The 19,210-nt window shown below is 38.2% G+C and overlaps 1 pseudogene; it reads left to right on the top strand.

The window, feature by feature from the left end:
• The first annotated feature begins 14,645 nt into the window (after positions 1-14,645).
• LOC148097791 (caspase-8-like) lies at positions 14,646-17,235 on the top strand (annotated as a pseudogene).
• The last annotated feature ends 1,975 nt before the right edge of the window (positions 17,236-19,210 follow it).

The raw sequence follows: 19,210 nt of genomic DNA, 5'->3' as shown, positions 1-19,210 counted from the left end.
TTTCTGCCTCTTTTTTTTTATTATTATGAAAACCACTTTATAGAACATCACATCCGTTACAATGTAGAATCCAGTCATTTATAGTTTACAAATGACAAAATGTTTACACAAAATCATGACAGTGTTTACGTGATATCAACCACTACTAACATTACTTTATTTACTGTATCTTTTGGAAAAAATACAGCAATTTTAACAGCACAATACTTAAGAATATTTAACAGGAGCAGGTTTCATATTTCCCTGGTTTTATTATCACACTGTTCACCAAAATGCAGCAAACCTTCACCATCTTATCCAGAAGGGTCACCTCTTCACCCTCACATGGAAGAAGTAATCTGATTGGCAGGGTGGTATGTTTGAAGCAGGTCCCTTGTGTAGCGCTGGAACCCAGTCACGATGTGTTTCATCCATTTCATAGGCTGGTTTGCTGCAATAATGCCAAATAATTAGCAACTCTATAAATAGAAGGTGGTTCTACAAAATCACTCAGTAGGATGTTTGTTCTAATTTGCTATGAGCTCAGAGTGCATCGAAAATAAAACTAATAGGCTATAAAGAGTGATATGAACATATTTAGAACTTACCGGAATGAAACTGTCTGGAGCACCAACAGATATTTGGAGATGGAAGAGAACTGGATATCAGCTCATCTCACAGCTGCTATCCAGGCTACACGCCTTCGTTTGCTAACATTGATACATGAGCTGCCTCGTGTTGCTTCCAGGTTGGGAAAGAATGAAAAGATAAACCATTTTCAAGCTTATTCTCTTGCCGGTCGTGCGATCGAACATTGCAGCCGACCACACAGCAAATATGAACCGTGGCTGTTGTGTGTGCCTTCGCTCCCTTTTCACTTGCGCTAGACCCCGAAAATGGCGGATCGAGCCAAAATTCTTTCCACGCCCACCCCCGTGACATCACGCTCCAAAGCGACTACACGCTATACAATAGCGCCCTCTACTTCTGGACAGCAGGAATAACAGGTTTACAGCCTTTGGTGTCGCACTGAGAAGAAGCTGTGCTCCAGCACCCCCGGTCGCAGCAGAGAGTATTCCCCACAAATCCCCCACCCTGCTGCAAAAACGCACAGTATTATTATACAAACATAACATATTTTGTAAAGATCTCACTGTGAATTTCACACTGAATTTATCCGTGTGTGTGTGTGTGCGTGCGTGTGTGCGTGTGTGTGCACACCCATGTACAATTGTACATTGTAAATCATGATTAAAAGACATAAAAGCTGCATTTTAAGAAAGAAATTTAAGGAGCGCATTGTATTTACCATGATAATTTATTTGGTGAAGGCAGACCTTTTGTATATGTGTAAAATAAACCACATATCTGCCAACCTCCTGTCTCAGGCTCAGGTGTTCCACTCCCATTGCCCCATTCCCACACACTGATATCTGAGGATGGAGGTTAGTTATTTTATGTCACAAAACAAGTGGAATTGTGTAAGGAAAAAAAAAACTTTCCTTTTTGCTAAGGCATATAGGATTCCCATGATGCATTGAGTATTTCTTCCTCAGTTACATTTCTCACTCACTGTGTGTTAATAGACCTCTGCATTGAATCCTACTTGTTATTAACCTCTGTCTCTCTTCCACAGCATGTCTTTTATCCTGTCTTCCTTCCCTCACCCCAACTGGTCGCGGCAGATGGCCGCCCCTCCCTGAGCCTGGTTCTGCCAGAGGTTTCTTCCTGTTAAAAGGGAGTTTTTCGCTTCAAACTGTGGCCAAAGTGCTTGCTCATAGGGGGTCATAGATTGTTGGGTTTTTCTCTGAATGTATCATTGTAGGGTCAACTTTACAATAGAAAGCGCCTTGAGGCGACTAATGTTGTGATTTGGTGCTATATGAATAAAATTGAATTGAATAGAACAAACAGCAGCCCGATTTCAGACAGAGCTGTCATTAAACAGAAGCTATGAACACAGCTCTCTTGAGTGGACAATTGAAGAAGTTTGTTTCAAGTTTTAGATTTAGGTTGCTCTTCATTTTGTTTTGATGCCACCAAAGAAGACTGTGTTGAAAAGCTTTCAGTAATGAACCGTTTTTCAGTACAAGCTTAAATGCTTCAGAAAGCTTCATTTAGCCAGCAGAAACACAAAGTCCATTGAGCCAAAATGGAAGGAAACACATGGGCAGACAAAAAGTACAACACAACAGAAAGTTAGGACAAACCCAGACTTTATATACAGACAGACGGAGCATTAATAGAGAATGAGTCACATCTGGGGAAAAATAAGAAACAGGTGAAAATAATCAGATAACTAAACAGGGGAAGCAAAAACGCACAAGAGACAGACTAGAAAAATAAAACATTATGGCGACTAAATAAGATATGGATGAAACACGGGAACGTAAAATAAACTTAACCAAGGAACAGAATACAATCAAACTAGAATTATGAACAGAACACAGACTACAGGTAAAAAGGCCTGATGATATAGACATAATGAAACCAGCCATACTATAAAAATAAAAATTGCATAATTACAACAGACTAAGGGTCAAAGAAAAACCTAAAAATAACAGAAATTGAGCGCAGGAACAAACAAAAACAAAAAACACACACACACACACACACACACCAAAAACAAAATCAGTATATATAGTATATAGTATATAGTAACAAAATAAAAATAAAACAAATGCCGTTGTAACTGAACTAACTCCATAAAGGTTTAGTTTCACTAAACTAAAGAAAACAAGAAAACACCTGCAAATATTTTCTAAAATGTAGTGGTTTTTTTTTTTTTTTAAATTTAAAATATTGTACAACAAGACGAAGCTGCAAACGTGAACGCAATTCTTTTTTCTCAACTGAAGCCTTTAATCGAAAAATCAAATAAACAAATTGGCACTCTCTTTTGGCCAGACACGTGACAGCTCTTCTGCTATCATTTTGTTCACATTTAAAATAAAAATGCAGACATAAGTGTACACATTAGTTTTTGAATGCTAGTGAAAAGGGTTTTCTTTTTGTTTGTACTCTCTTGAGAATAATCTTCTCCTCAAAATGCAACATTTGTACTTGCAAAAATTATTTACGTGCGCTTAGAATAGAGGCACAAAAATAACGTCATAGGTTAAAAATGATCTATAAGTCACTTCTAAATGTTAATGTTTGGTTTATTTCGGTGTTTCATTGGTTCCTGACTAAATCGGTTTGGCTTCATAATTGGACCGTTTAATTTAATATTGAAGCCTTACTCTGAGAGCTGTCAATTTTGAATTTCACCCGTCATATCCCCCCGATGTAAAATCTTCTGTTCTTATTTAAACGGCTGACTATGAATTGAATTTAACATTAAAAATATTTTAATACAAGAGGAAACATTTTCACCGGGAGCAAAAATATTATGTTAATAAGTGGACATCCTGAAGATTGTATTTTAAATATTGTTCAGTTCTCTTCCAAACCCCAGCAGCTGTGTGCTGTAAGTTTTGAGTGTCTATTAAAATGAAAATAAAAGTATTCTAACATCTCACCTGTTTGTCTTTATTCAGGCATACATGTGTACTATGTTTATTAATAGAGAGATTAAGCTTGTGTTTCTGTCATGTAATGGTTTTGCTTAACCGTATGAAGCTCATTAGACATTATGAAACAGATGATATGTAAAAGCGAATTTTGCCAAAGTGCTTAAGATACTTTTTAATTATTTTTTTCTTAAAAAAAATCTACTACATCATGTGCATTTTTTTTCATTTCATGTGTAATTTCCATTGCAAATATTAATCACAGTTACATTAAGAAGGCAACGCAGTAAAAACTCCGGAACGGAGATGTCATCACGTACACTGCCATCCTCGGGAGGACTCCCGTGTGAATCGACAAAGTTCGGACTGGCGAGAGAATCGAGAAACTGGCATTATTTGTTGTATTTCGTCACTGGGAGCCTCCAAACATAAAAACTTGAGCCTAAACAGAAACACGTGAAAGGCAGTCCTGCTCGTGTATTCATCACCAGGAGATATTACAGACATGAAAGGCAAAATCGTGTGCCATAGCCAGGGGTTAAAGTGCGCCCGTGTTTTTTATTTATTTATTATTGCAATGGTGGCTGATAATGAAGTCGTCAGCAAAGAACAAGTGACTTTTAACGAACGTAGCACATAAAGATCGTTGAATGTAGTACAGCTTACATGTGTGTTTATCAGTTAGCCATCTTAACTATATTCCTGGACAGCATTATTCTTCGACAGTATTCCACAGTGGTGCAGTTTGGTATGTAGCGCAGTGAGTTTTAGGACTCAGTAATGCAGTGCAACGTTGTTATTGTTAAGTGTGATTCATCAATTAGCTGTCAATCACTTGAGTTGACCTCATTTAAATCGGTAATAAAATATAAATATTATACATATAAGAAACCCCAAAGAATAAATTCGAAACCCAATTGGTTAAGAAAGAACAAGCCCCGCCTTCCCCTGCTTGTTCAGACAGCTAGGATTGTATTTTACACTGACCTAGATCAGTATAAGTATCATACAATGTAAACGAAGCACTGAAACTTGCACATATTTTTATAGATGCATTGAAGCTAATCGGGATATTTACTGTCAATCTGTGGCTGCGATTAATCACTTTACTGGAAACTTTTTTAAGTAGTAACTCATTACTTCATCACAGAGGCTAATATTTCTGTCCTAAAATCGTTTAAATAGTAACAGCCTTATTGTAATATAAGCTAACCTTTACACGTAACGTTAAACTAGCACCATAAAGACAGTAAAACACGTAATAATATCTACAAATGCATCTTAAAGCTGTTATATTAGCACTCGTTGTCAGTGGCGGAGCGGGGGGGTGGCTTACTGGGCTTAAGCCCGGGTTGTTTTTTCTGAAGCCCGGGGTCTTTTGGAGTGTAATTTTTTCATAGTTAGATGCCTTGCTGACAACTGTATAAAACAAAAACTACACACAATACTCGAAGCACATAGTGCACACTGTGGGAATTTACGACTGTGCATAAATCCCCCCTAATATTGGTATGATCCGAGCTCAGGCACTAAGCGGGGCGGGGACAGCTGCTGCCTGTTGGAGAAACGGAGCGAGGCCAGTGTTGCCAACTTAGCGACTTTGTCGCTATATTTAGCGAGTTTTCAGACCCCCTAAAAAAAGACGTGAAAGCGCATATCGCTTTTACTCTCAACAAGCAGCGGGTGCTGTAACGCAGTCAGTTCTTCTTTTACTCTTATGCTGTTTTGTGGATCAGGTTTAAAACTACTTATAAACACACACACACAAAGTAACTCCACCAGAGCGCCTATTTCGGGTCACTTTTGCCGGTCCAAGCCGGGTAAAGGAGCAGGGTTGGAATTGTGACATTAAAAAAACAATAATTTCTAAAATAAATTTAATTTGTAGTTCTAAATAAATTCTAAATGCATTTAGGATGTTTTTTACTCACTTTATGTCTCTTCCACGATGTTATTTCTCTCTCAAACAACATAGATTACAATTACATTAGCATGACCAATTATGCAAATTAGGTGATGACGTCATTTAGCGACTTCTAGCGACTTTTAGGACAACCAATAGCGATTTTCCTTACTGAGGAGTTGGCAACACTGAGCGAGGCAGACAGAGAAGAACTGAAGTTCGACCAGGTACCAAAGCAAATCATTCGTACTGTACAAATAATGTAAATATGACGGTGTATCACGAAAGATTGATAACAAACTGATCACTTGACCCATATTACGTTACTTGCTCTTCAAGTGAATCAACAAATGGCGAAATGAAAAGCCGAACAACAACAATGCTGTTTCTTTAGAGAGTCTTAGCTTACGTGTGTTTATTTCATATTTTCAGTTGTTTCCCTCCACGGCTAAATAAATCGGTTTCAGTAATGCACTGATATACAAGAATGGACATAAGGGGCTTCTTTCAAAGAAAAAACTCTGGTAGTATTTTATATATTGTGCTTTGTATGTTGTTCAGTATATTTCTATGCAAAACAAGAGGAACTTCAATACACAGCAGTATATTCACAGTTTAAACCAGATATTTATATACACTTTACGGAAAACACAAGAACATTTTTTTCACTGTACAACATCAAGTTAGAGTAAACTTGTTTTGTTTTGGATAAATAAATATTGAAATATCTTTTGAATGAGTTAAATGTCAGAATAAAGAGAGACAGAGCTGTCTTTTTTTTTATCACTTTCATCAAATTTAGGAGTACATGTACACTAAGTTTATTGTTAATTGATAAGAAAACTGCAGACGATTCCATTCTGAGCTGAAGAAGCTTCTGATAGGTTAGCAGAGTCCATGTGAGTAAATTGGTGACACACCTGTGGATGCATATAAGGCAAAACACAGAGCCTGTTTCTTTAAAATGGGAAAATCAAGAGATGTCAACCAAAACACCTGGAAAAGAATTGTGAAGCTCCATAAGTGTGGCTCAGTTTTGAATACAATTTGGTGCCATTTGCAATTAAGAAATACAGACAGTTTCTCTCTTTACTCTTAAAGTTAACAAATATGTTTTTTATATTTATCAATCTAAAAAAAATAAACATTTAGTCTGATTTGATGTTACAATTAAAAAAGTGTTTTTATCTGAAGAGTTTGTAAATATCTGGTTTCAACTGTATATTTGATGATTGTCAGCACAAAGAGGGAGAGAGAGGAACAGAGAGGGAGAGAGAGGAGAATGAGGACAGAACAGAGATGGAACAAGAGCAGGTGAGACACACATGTTAGTCAAATGGTTGTTTACCAAAAGTATCACCGTATCATAGGTACTCATGTATCTCCCCATATGGAAAAGAAATAGTAAAAACTTATATGATTTACTCATGAAAGTGGCCACTTTCTCATTACTTTCATATATTGTTTTAGTAAGAATCCAAAACATACAAGTTTCATTATATAATTCTTCAAGGGATCTTATATCTGTTTTCACTCTTGTATGCTTTTCATACAAGTTTCACACAAAACAGATACAAACTTTATAAGATTTATATATATCTTTTCCATAGGGGTCGTACCTAGTGTTTCTTTTTAGGTTTGTTATTTTTCAAATTCTATATTTATTAAGTTCTGCAGGCTTGTTTGCACAACAAGGCTAAATAATTATAGAAACTTTTCTCAATCTAAATAGTGGACTTTGGTAGAATTAAAAAATTAGTGTAGTGCAGGTCTATGATGATTTTTAGTGCTACTGTCATCTAGTTCTGATTCTTGTTCTGTCTTGGTTAAGTCCTCAGTAGTCCTGATTTTGAACTCTTGTAGTCCAGTTTTAATTCCGGATCAGTTCTGGGTCTGGTTGAATTGGGGTTTAGTCCCTGTGTCTTGATACAGCCCTGATTTTGTTCTGCCTCGCTGCTTAATTAAAAAACTAGTTTAAGGTGTCCTGCATATGTGATATATTTTTTTCCTATATGAAGTCATTCTTTTTTGAACAAACCCATATGGAAAAGATATATATAAATCTTATAAAGTTTGTATGTGTCTTGTATGAAACTTGTATGAAAAGCATACAAGAGTGAAAACACATATAAGATCCCTTGAAAAATTATATAATGAAACTTGTATGTTTTGGATACATACTAAAAAAATATATGAAAGTAATGAGAAAGTGGCCACTTTCATGAGTAAATCATATATGTTTTTACTATTTCTTTTCCATATGGGAAACTCAAAACAGAGCCTATTAATCTTTCAGTCATTTCTGCCCCCCCCCCCCCCCCCCCCAAAAAAAAAAAAAAAAACCACATGCATACTACCCTTTAGGGCTAAGCCCCGGGTGTTTCAAATGTCTGTTATATAGTTTAATGGTTAACGGTTAACGGTTAGACCAGCATAATGAGCGGTTAAAATGGTGTTACATAAATAACATGGTAATTGTATTATTTGTTTGTCTAGCTCTTACGTTGGTTCGTTGTCTGATACACGGCAAGGAATAATAAAGGTCATTCAACAACCATCAGTTCTGGCCTTCTCAGTTCGACTGGATGCTATATTAACATTATTGACACTCGCTGACTTTCCATAGTCGTTGATAAGCGAAGCAGACTCTGACCCTGCGTCGCATATTTGATGAGGAGTGAGAACGTGTTGCAATGTATATATGTAGGTGTGGTTTGGCTCTAGAAGAAATGTGAGGCCCTTTCTCAATTCTCAAGTACGCCGCCGAGAACGCACGGGAGTACGGACTCGCGATTTGTACAATTGGAACACCAGCGTACTTGATGACGTCACAGGTCCGGAGTTTTTACTGCCGTCCCCTCATAATTTAACTGTGAGTAATATGTTATGAAGCTTAACTTTAATCACAGCCAAACCGGTTTACTCAGGAACAAATAAAACACTGAAATAAACCAAACATTAACATTTAGAAGTGATCTAAGTGACTTATATATCATGTTTAACCTCAGTAGTGAAATCTCTATTAATAAAAATAGTGTACATGTACATACGTGTACATACCTTAATAAAAACAAGCAGGTGAGATGTTAGAACGCTTTTATTTTTATTTTAGTGGACACTCAATACAATAGACAGCTACTGGGGTTTGTTTAACCTGAGTAGTCAAAGGAGCTTGCAAAGAAAAGCGTCTGGACTTCTTTAAGTTACTTGAAGACGTTTCACCTCTCATCCGAGAAGCTTCTTCAGTTCTAAGGTCAAATGGTGGAGAGTCCCAGATATAAACCTAGTGGGAGTATCCCCCCACACAGGGACAAAAGGACCCCCTGATGATCCTCTAATCGCCTGAGCCAAGGTGTGGAACTGGGTGTGGGTCCCAATCAGCCAGAGTTTCGGGTGAGCTCATTGTGAAACCTGGCCCCACCTTATCATGCGAATTCCTGAGGTCAGATGGCCCAGGATGTGAGTGGGTGTTAAGGCGTCTGGGAAGGCACTTCCCAAGCGCATGGCACAACACAGAAGAGCCACCTCCACAGGACAAGACTCAGCTGTCCATCTGCATCTTAAGGATAAAGGACACTCTTTTGAGGATGCCAATGTTCACATTTTGGACAGAGAGGACAGATGGTTTGAAAGAGGAGTGAAAGAAGCCATCTATGTCCACTGTGAGCGACCATCTTTGAACAGAGGCGGTGGTTTACGACACCAACTCTCTGCCATCTATAATCCAGTTTTGAGATCCCTTCCCTGAAGAAGCTTCTCGGATGAGAGGTGAAACGTCTTCAAGTAACTTAAAGAAGTCCAGACGCTTTTCTTTGCAAGCTCCTTTGACCACGATGACCTGAATGACTGAGAACCTTCACAGACATTTAACCTGAGTAGCGAAAAGACCGCGGGGGGGGGGGGTGAAAACGATGTGCCGGGAGTCCGCTGTTCTCGCCGGCTGTAATAATCCTCGGCCTTTGCTGTGTCCCAATTCAGGGTCTTCACGCTTGAAGTACGCATTTCAAGTGCGATTATGTCACCGCCACGCGACGACGGCTGTCCCAATTCGAAGTGTACTATATATATATATATATATATATATATATACATACATACATACATACATACATACATACATACATACATATATATATATATATATATATATATATATATATATATATATATATATATATATATATATATCATAATAATCTGACAATAATATAATATTGGCCATATTATATTTACATTACCACAGTGAGATGATTTTAGTCTCATGAACAACATTAGCTAATTGTTATTTACTAACTACTCTTCAAATGACTGTTCAGTACAGAGATGAAGCCCAACAATCATGTTTTACAGTCCCGTGGCCTCAGCCTCAGATACTCAACTAATCAAAGTGATGTCATGACAAAACATTTTTCTCCTTCATTTCTGTCAAACAATGCTGTATGTAACGTTTCTCGCGGTTAGTATCATGGTTGCTAGGCAACCTGAACAGCGCAACGAAGGGCTAGACCGTCCCATTTCACAAGCCTCTCACTTCCGCACTTCTGGTACTCATAGTACACGCCGTACGTAGTACGGGTAGTGCACGTACTTCAAGCATCCAGACCCTGAATTGGGACACAGCGCCTGTGTTTCACTTGTGATTACACTTCAGCGGAAGTATCAACAGTGCATGCATTAACCTGGACGTGGACAACAGCAGAGGTGGGCAGTAAAGACAGATAATTTGTTACTGTGCTAAGTACAGTTTTAAATTTACATCTACTTCACTTGAGTAGTTTTTTTCCTTTTCATTTTCAAAACAGGCTCGTTACTTTCGGTTTGACGTTTTTGAATGGAGTCATTACTTCGTCGCTGCGAGAAACACATGAAAGGCAGTCCTGCTCGTGTATTAATCACCAGATGTGATATAAAAAGAGATTAAAGAGGCAAACACATGTGCCATAGTTAGGGGTTTAAATGGGCCTTTTTATTTATTTATCATTAGCAAGGAACAAGTGACTTTTAATGAACGCAGCTCATAAACTTTATGGACAGGATTATACTTCTACTTTTTAATGACACCACCCTCTACTGGTGCAGTTTGATATATAACATTACAGGAGGCAACAATTATTAGTATTACTTGTGGCTGGAACGACTTCGGGTGTCCATAAGTTATGTTTGCGGTACTTCATCATCTAGCTAACCCCACTGACGACCAGCGAGCATAAAGGGAGTGAGGTTTTTTTTTTGGAGTGTCAGGTAATTTCAAATGCAACATTTCTATCAGCTCAACAAACATCAGCAAACACACAAACTGTCTGTGTGCAGTTTCTTTTCAGTGTTGCTAGCTAAAGGCCCAGCTGAGAAGAAGGAGAGACCAGTTTTCAAATGAAACAAGTACCGTTTACTTTCTAGGGTACGTGTTATGGAGGGACTAAGTAGGGGTAGGTTTTGATTATTGATTTTCCAATTAAAATCGATTCTAGATTGAGTAACACAATATCGATTCATTCAAATCCTGAATCCTGATTTTTAAATATAACTTTATTTTGCCCAAAACGCCAGAATTTCAGGTTAAACCTCACAAAATTTCAATAAACACCAAACAGCTAAAACAGTAAATGAGAGCAGGCACACGAATTCTGCACAAAAACGTGAGATCAGTGAGATGTCGGCTTTCTCACTCGACAGCATGTCGGCGACGCCGTCGGGGATGAAGACCGAGAGCTCACAGATTCTGACGCGTAGGCGCTTCCGCGCGTTGTGTTTACGCCCTTTTGGCTCTAGATTTTAAAGAAGCGGGTTTTGTCTCTCTCCAACCAAAACTGACTGAACCAGCAGCAAAAGAAGATCCACATTTTGCTTCACATAAACATCGTCCTCTCTTACTTTTGCTGTTTTGCTACCACCACGATAAAATTACACTTCAAGTACATCTCTCTCTCTCACTCTCCCTCTGTACTTTAAGAACACTTTCCCATCTAAAAATCTCTGTTTTCTGCATTATTCGTTTGCTTATTACACACCGTCATGTACAGGCCGTTGTTGATTTTTGTTTTTAATTTAACTGACTTCCGACAAGAAAGTCTCATTTCGGCTGTTCAACACAGAAGAAATTTAAACTGTTTTAATGTGAAATTGCAAAAAGCTTAGCTGTGTCTCTAAACCTGTGTAACTTTGCTCTGCTTCACTTCAGCAGCGTCAGGTGTTGTTTATATGTTGATTCATGGTTTTCTTTAGTTTTCGTTCTACTGCAGAATATTTTTAAGTTTGTTATCTGCTATAAAATCACAGGCCAGGAAAATCTCTTTCATGTTTTTCTGTGTTTTATCCTCAGTTACTTTCACACAAAGGCATCTGCTGTGATGCTTAAACCTCTGATGAAGTCTCACAACTGTCAGCTTTCTTTTTATAGATATGAAAATATGGATATGTACTGATAAATGATCAGAATTATAATATTTATGACTTTCTGAGGCAAAATTTCCCCGATTCAAATCGAATCGATTCTACAAATCAGTGACGATACCCAGCCCTAGGACTAAGGTGCAAGTACCCCTTATGTGCATTTTGCAGGCAATTACACGGTAGCACCCGCAGCTAAGGCACAAGTAACCTGTAATTATGTGTAATTTCTGTAATAAGTCAGTTTTTTGCAGGATTCTATAAAATAATTACACTGTTAGATCCCAAGTACCCTGTGATTACGTGTAATTTCATGAATACGTGTTGTGCCAAAAGTGACGTGAGTTATTTAGTTGATGATATTTTCCTCTAACCCAGGGGTCTCAAACTAGCCACCCGTATATTGACGTGAAAAAACATATGATGGAGTTTGGCCCTTGAAGTTTTTTTTGTTAGAGAGGATTTGTTTGTTGTTGTGTGCAATGTTAAAACAAGTTCTTTAAAAAGCAAAAAATAATTAAATTATTTAATGAGCCGCCATGTGTGTGGCCAGAACATTTAAGTTTGAGACCCCTGCTCTAACCCATTCACAACTGGCCTAGTTATGGGAAATGAAACTGGTTATAAATACCAAGGCTGTAAACACGTTTATTCCTACTATAGTGTTTGACATTTTAACATTCTGTCTGTGAGGACTGAGTTACATTTGCAATTACCAGCCAAAATGGCAAAACAATGTTTTGTTCAAAAACAAAAATAAACAAATATCTTCAATGAAATCCTCTGATCACACTTTTCTGCTGTCACACAGAGTCACCTTCTGCTCATCCACTTGAATAAGTGCCTTTTGTTCCAGCCTGTTAAGATCATTTAGGAAACAAGCCTGTATTAACTGGTGATAGTTACAGCTTGACTCATGCAGGTGCCTGCTAGGGAAATGATCTACTTCGTGGTAGGTCTGGATGTGTGCTTTATAGAATGGGGACAAACGTGCAGATGGGGACATGCAGCCTGAGGAAATATATCCCCTTTTACATTTGGGTAGGATGGAGAAAACCAGGGTGACTTCTGAGAGGTTATTAGTTATTCTCTCAAATATTATCTTTGAAAAAGGAAAAAAACAACAAAAACAAACAAAAAAATCCTCATAAACTTGATTGTAGGACAGAGTAGTTATACACTACAGGTCCAGCCTGCTTCCTCTTTGATAGGTACTGATGGTGCACAAAACAGCTATATAAGCAAAATATATTTGTTATCAGTAGTATTATTATTTTGTCTGTCACTTAACATTTTAGACAGAGAAGATCTGAATTATTTGGTTAACGGACTGTTATACATTTCATACAGCTACATTTTGAATGGAAATTACAACCATGTCTGAGTTTTCATTATTACGGCATCAACATTTATGTCTAAACAAATTTTTCCCAACAAGTTGTTGTAATACACATTTTAGGCTAAGTAGTCTTCCACAGGGCACACATGAAATTATCATTCAGGCACAATCACGTTTCTTGCAAAATGATCGCTTTGTTTCCAGCCATTATTAATTACTGCAGCAAGTACAGTAGCTTACAGAAGAATGAAAGTATTTGCTTTGAGGAGTTGCATATTCTTTTGCAGAACATAATGCAATGAAGCAGGGCCGCTGAATCATCTGTGCGCACACTCTCAAGGACACCAAAAGAGGTAACATGCAATAACTATTACCTTTAAAATGAAGACTTTGTAAGTTAATAAAACCTGTGTGCTGCTGTTAGTTACAGTTGTGATATTTAAACTGTGTAAATGTCTGTAATGCAGACTCAGCATGTCTGCCAAAGACATTGTGAGGAGAAATAAAACAGCCATCCAAACGATTCTGTCTGGAGACTACAGGCTGATCCTCAACAAAGTTTATGAGAAGGAGCTGATCGCTGAACAGGAGTACAACAACCTCAAAAGTATCAGCGGAAAAGATGTAGAGGGACATGTTGTTGAGCTCGTGGATAAGATCATGAGTAAAGGAGACGATACCTGCGGAGCTTTTCTGAACCTCCTGCAAACTGATGAAAACATTAAAAGTACTTTCCCTCAACTGAATGACACCCTGTTTGTACCTAAGCCTGACCAAGCTTCTTTACTTCAGCAAGGTAATTACACACACAGAGAAATGTTGTGTCTGAGATCATATTCTAGTTGGATGTGTAACTCTGTTTCTCTCTATGTTCTGTCACAAGACGGCTCCAGTCAAATGGAGGTGAGGTCCTACTTCTGGAAAGGCAGAGCAGCTCAAATAAGTTACAACATTTGTGTCAGAGAGATAATGTGCTGTTTAATCAATTTCCTTCACATAATATTGCAAGCTGTATGACATAGGGTCATCTCAAAGACTGTTGCTACATTCATATAGCCTATGGTACTTAGTGTTTGTATCTATCAGTCCATCCAGGCCTGTGCTGGTGGGAGCAGGTCTGTGATACAAAGCTTGTACTCAACTCTAGAAGACGAGCTGGACTCTACTGAGGTGGCAGCACTTTGCTTCCTGTGTCGTGATGTTGTTAGTAGAAGTCATCTGAAAGGGGTCAGTGCTGCATGTTCTATACTGTTATCCTTCCACTTGTTTTACTGACATGTTTATGGATGCGTCACTTGTAGGACTGACAGTATGATAGATTGCTTAGATATGTTCATATTCACTGATAGACTTTCTAATGACCCCCCCCCCCCCCCCCCCCCCCCCACAGATCACTAATATCAAAGACCTGTTCTCAAGCTTAGAGGAAAAAGGTCTCCTGCAGAACAATTGTTTGCTTTCTCAGCTTCTCTCAACTATTGATCGAGTAGACCTCGTCAGGTCCCTGGGCATAGATAGCAAACGATCAAAGGACACAGATGGGAGTCCTGTTCTGTCACAGTACAGGTGAACGCAGTCCCACATTGACTTTAATATGACAGCATGCATATAGTAATAATTAGTACTTAAATGCTATCAGTTTGAATTACAAAATCTTTTGCCTGTTTGGCTTTCTCTCCACATTTTTATTTTTTCTTCTTTTTTCCCCACTGTTAGGGTGATGCTGTACAAAATATGTGATGCTATGAATAACGACAATATCACAATCATGAAGTTTCTACTGAGATCAAAGCTGCTGAAAAGCACACTGGATCAATGCAAAGTGAGATAACATTTGCACACCTTTCCAGCTATTTAAAAATCAACTCACCATATCTACATCTACAGGATGTAGTCATTAAGAAACAACTGCATCTGGGCTTCAGATTTTAAATCCTGTGGTGATTTTCTTTTTAACAAAACATTTATTTCTCAATAAATGAACATCAGTACATCACAAGAAGAGAAAAAATTGTCACAGAAACACAGGGCTGAAATATAATTGACCATATATAACAAAACACACTCTTTTCTTAAAGCACCACTGAGAAGAAAAATCAGTTAAATTATTTGTCAATGGATACAATGGAAATTCAGTTTTAACCTCCTAAGACCCGAAATCTTTCATGGCATGAAATTTTTAATTTCTCTTTGCTATTTGAGCTGATTGGGAACAGATGAATGTAAAAACAAAGAATTTACAGATTTTTATTTTTTTCCTGATTTTTGTTTCTGAGAAAAGTGAGATCCACATATTGGGACATTTTAAATTTAAAAGAACAGTGGCAGTATAATGTCCTCGTGTGGATATCAGGCCCTCGTAGAACTTGTCGACATCTATATTTAACCAGCTAAATGAAAGTTGTATCAACCCTTTTCCCTGCAATATTATTAATCTTAATTTTTCTTCTTTTATATATAGAAAGTTTTGCTTGACCCACCACAAAATTTAACAGCTTCCATCATAACCAGCCTCTTTTTTGTATAGCTGGCGCCAAACAGAAATGCCAATGAAGACAAAGCCTCTCCACATTTTTCAAAGACACGTGTTAACATAATGAACAGTGGTTCATTTCTATGTTTCTCTTGATCATAGACTGGATGTAAAAAAATAAACAAAACATATATAAAGCTAACTTCTGGATCTGAAATGTGAAAGCATTTAAGAAGTGCTTTAAACATATTATTCTAAGTGCATCCATCCCTAAATCTAAACTAAAAACTGAAGGTCACAGAGAATTTCAGTCTATGATCTGTGCACCCAGCTGACTTGTTCATTACAGAGCTGAAGATTTGTGTTTTTAAACTGGCATTTGAGCAGCATTTTGCTGTGAAGCAGTTGATAGATTTATAGTGTAGCTGCAGAGCCTCTGTGAACTAAAACCATCTTTGCTGTTAATTCCAGACAGCACTGGAGGTGATTGCTGAGATGGAAAAGAAAGATTTAATATCAGACACAAATGTCAGTGTGTTGCATGAAATACTCCAAGAGATTGATCCTGAGCTGGCAATGATTGTAGAGAACTACGTTCAAGGTATGAGAGACATTTTTCACTTTACCACAGAAACACATTTAGATGTAAACAGTGTGTTTCTGTGAACATCATCAAATGATTGTACTCGTTACAGGAGTCCCCCAGCAGCAGCAGATGTTACCTCCTCATGTCAGTATTGACAAGTGTATCTGTCTGTGTGTATCACTGTGATGTTTATTCCCACAAAGGTTTTTTGACACAAATGAATCCCATCTTCCTCTGTCTGTAACTGAAACTCAGTGCAGTTGTAAGTATCTCTGTTCAGAAAAATTTGTAATTATTTTTTTAGGAATTCCTACAGTCACTCTGGTTTTAATTATTTTGTCATAATAAAACTGGGCATGTAAATATGTTGTTCTTTTGTCTCTAAGGCAGAGGAGAGATTATTTACACTGATGCACGATCACAGCCCACCTCTCTTCCTGATCAGGTAGTTCGTTCAGACTTTTATGCTTTCATTCATTCTTTTGTCGGAACACTAAAATTTATATTAATGTAAAAACATAATAATTCACATTTGCTTTGTTTGTGTCCTGTAGTCAGAATACTACACTTTGACTCATAAGTCTCATGGTTTATGTGTGATCATCAGTAATGAGACCTTCACTACTGAAACATGTCTATGTCATCGAAGGGGAACTCAGAAGGATGCAGGTAGAGTTATTACCTTCAAACCATATCATGATCCGATTTATGTATGACTGTTTTAACTAGAAGCACTGAGACCTGCACCAGTTACTGCACATACAGATCAGATATTCTTTGGTTTTGTAATCTACTGCTATACCTTCATTTGTTTGTTTTCTATGTGGCACAGATGCTCTGAACACAGTGTTCACAAGCTTAGGCTTTAAAGTGCTGATACACAACAACCTGACTGCAGCACAAATACGAAATGAATTAAGAATGTACAGCAAGAAGAATTTTGTGAATGATAATGCCTTGGTAAGTAGATTCATACATCTTTGGAATTGTATCCTCAACCACCATTCTATATTCTTAATTTATTTTATAAATCCCTGGATTTGCATGTCCCAGTGATCCCAGAGGCTATGTTGCCAAGGACTTTTTGTAACCTGGTAAGGTTTTGCATGGCAAATTGGCCCTGGGTGAGGGACCAGACAGAGCAATTCAAAAACCCCTATAAGCAGAATATCCAGGGCACAGTTTCCCAGCATAGGGTTACCGGGATCTACCCAGGAGCCAGGCCTGGGGAGGGTGCCCAACAGTGAGTGTCTGGTGGGCAGGCCTTAGTCTATGTGGGCTGGCTGGGACAGCCCGAAAAAGGGACATGGGCCCACCCTCCTGTAGGCCCAACACCCACAGGAGGTGCCATAGGGGTCAGGTGTATTGTGTGCTGGTTGGCAGCCAGGGGCGGAAACCCTGGTGGACAGACCCTTGGCTACCGAGACTAGCGAATAGGATATGGAATATATTGCGTGAAGTCGAGATGTACCGGCTAGATCAGGCTCTGGAACCAGTCTCCTGGAGAGTTGCTGGACTCTGTCTCAGTCTGGTGTTGGTGTAAACCGATCACCACCTGGTGGTGATTCTGACCAGGTGGTGGGAGAGGAGGCTGGATAGACCTGGCAAGCCTAAACATATAGTGAGGGTGCACTGGGAACACCTGGCAGAGGCCACGGTCCGGCTGAGCTTCGACCCATCCCAAGGGAGACTGGGGACATTAAGTCCGAATGGACCACCTCCATTGCTGAAGCTGCTGCACTGAGCTGTAGCTTAAAGGTAGTTAGGGCCTGAACCAGATATTAAGACACTAGAGGTTAAGAGAACCATCAGTCCAAGACTGATGGTTCTCTTAAAGCTGTAGCGCCCAGATTACTTACAGCTACTTCGGTGCAACTGATATAAGATGCGGTAAGCTGAAGACAGCTTCAACCGTCTGTTTGCTGAAAAATAGTAATGCAACCGCACCGCATTTTTTTGTTAGTAATGGTAACGGCGTTGTAACGATAGAAATAGTAATTAGTCAGATTACTTATTACTGAAAAAAGTAACGCTGTTAGTAACGCAGTTATTCCCATCACTGGTAATATGCATTTTATATATGGTTAGAAAGTTTCACACAGTTTTTTCATTTTAAATAATCACATTTTTACATGTTTAAATTTACACAAAATTTCAGAAATCTGCACTGTCATCAGTGTTGGGAAGGTTACTTTTAAAATGTGTTCCACTACAGATTACAGAATACATGCCCCAAAATCTATTTTGCAATGTATTTTATTACTCAGTGAGAGTAATGTATTCTGAACACTTTGGATTACTTAATATACTGTCATGCTTTTTACAACTTCATGAATGTACTATTGCTGTGTGATTTATTACTATTACTGAAGGTTACTCACCATACCAATACCAACTAGATTTTTTAAATCTTAATATAAAATGAGTAACAGTAGGGTGGACATTAGGTAATGTTGCACCTTTTGCAGTGATCTCATATAGAAAGCTACTCCTGTATCAGTAATACATTTTCTTTTTGTCTCCTTTCTGAACTGCACATGATTATTTGCAGCTAGCAGGTTGTTAATGCAGCCTTCATTAATAGTAATAAATCACACAGCAGTAGTACATCAAAGATACTGAATTGGATATAACCCAGGTAGCTACCACAACTTAAACAAAGCAGTTGCAGTAGGCTAATGTTAGTTTTGAAAAACAGATTTACTTCTAGCTGAGAGCAGCTTGTTTGCTGGCAAACAGTTTGCATTGCATGGTCAGATTTTGCTCATCTCTTTGTTCTTTAAATGTGAAGTGGTGTCCGAATTTCCAAGTAAGAAATGCATTCCTGTCCGTGCACTGCTGGCTCTGGCTCCACTGTGTAAATGACACCATCGGCATTAACAGGACGCTTACATTAGACCAGAGGTCTCAAACTTAAATGAGCTGTGGGCCACTGCTGGCACTGTCATCTCATTGGAGGGCCACTTCAGTGTTCAAGTAGTAAAAAATACACAAATAAACAAAAAAACACAAAATACTTCTGAAAATGTAG

This window comes from Neolamprologus brichardi, chromosome 18, assembly GCF_056152115.1.
Source record: "Neolamprologus brichardi isolate AB-2024 chromosome 18, ASM5615211v1, whole genome shotgun sequence".
NCBI classification, from domain to species: domain Eukaryota; kingdom Metazoa; phylum Chordata; class Actinopteri; order Cichliformes; family Cichlidae; genus Neolamprologus; species Neolamprologus brichardi.
Note: the sequence above shows the minus strand (reverse complement) of the source record. Positions and strands in the feature narration are given on the sequence as shown.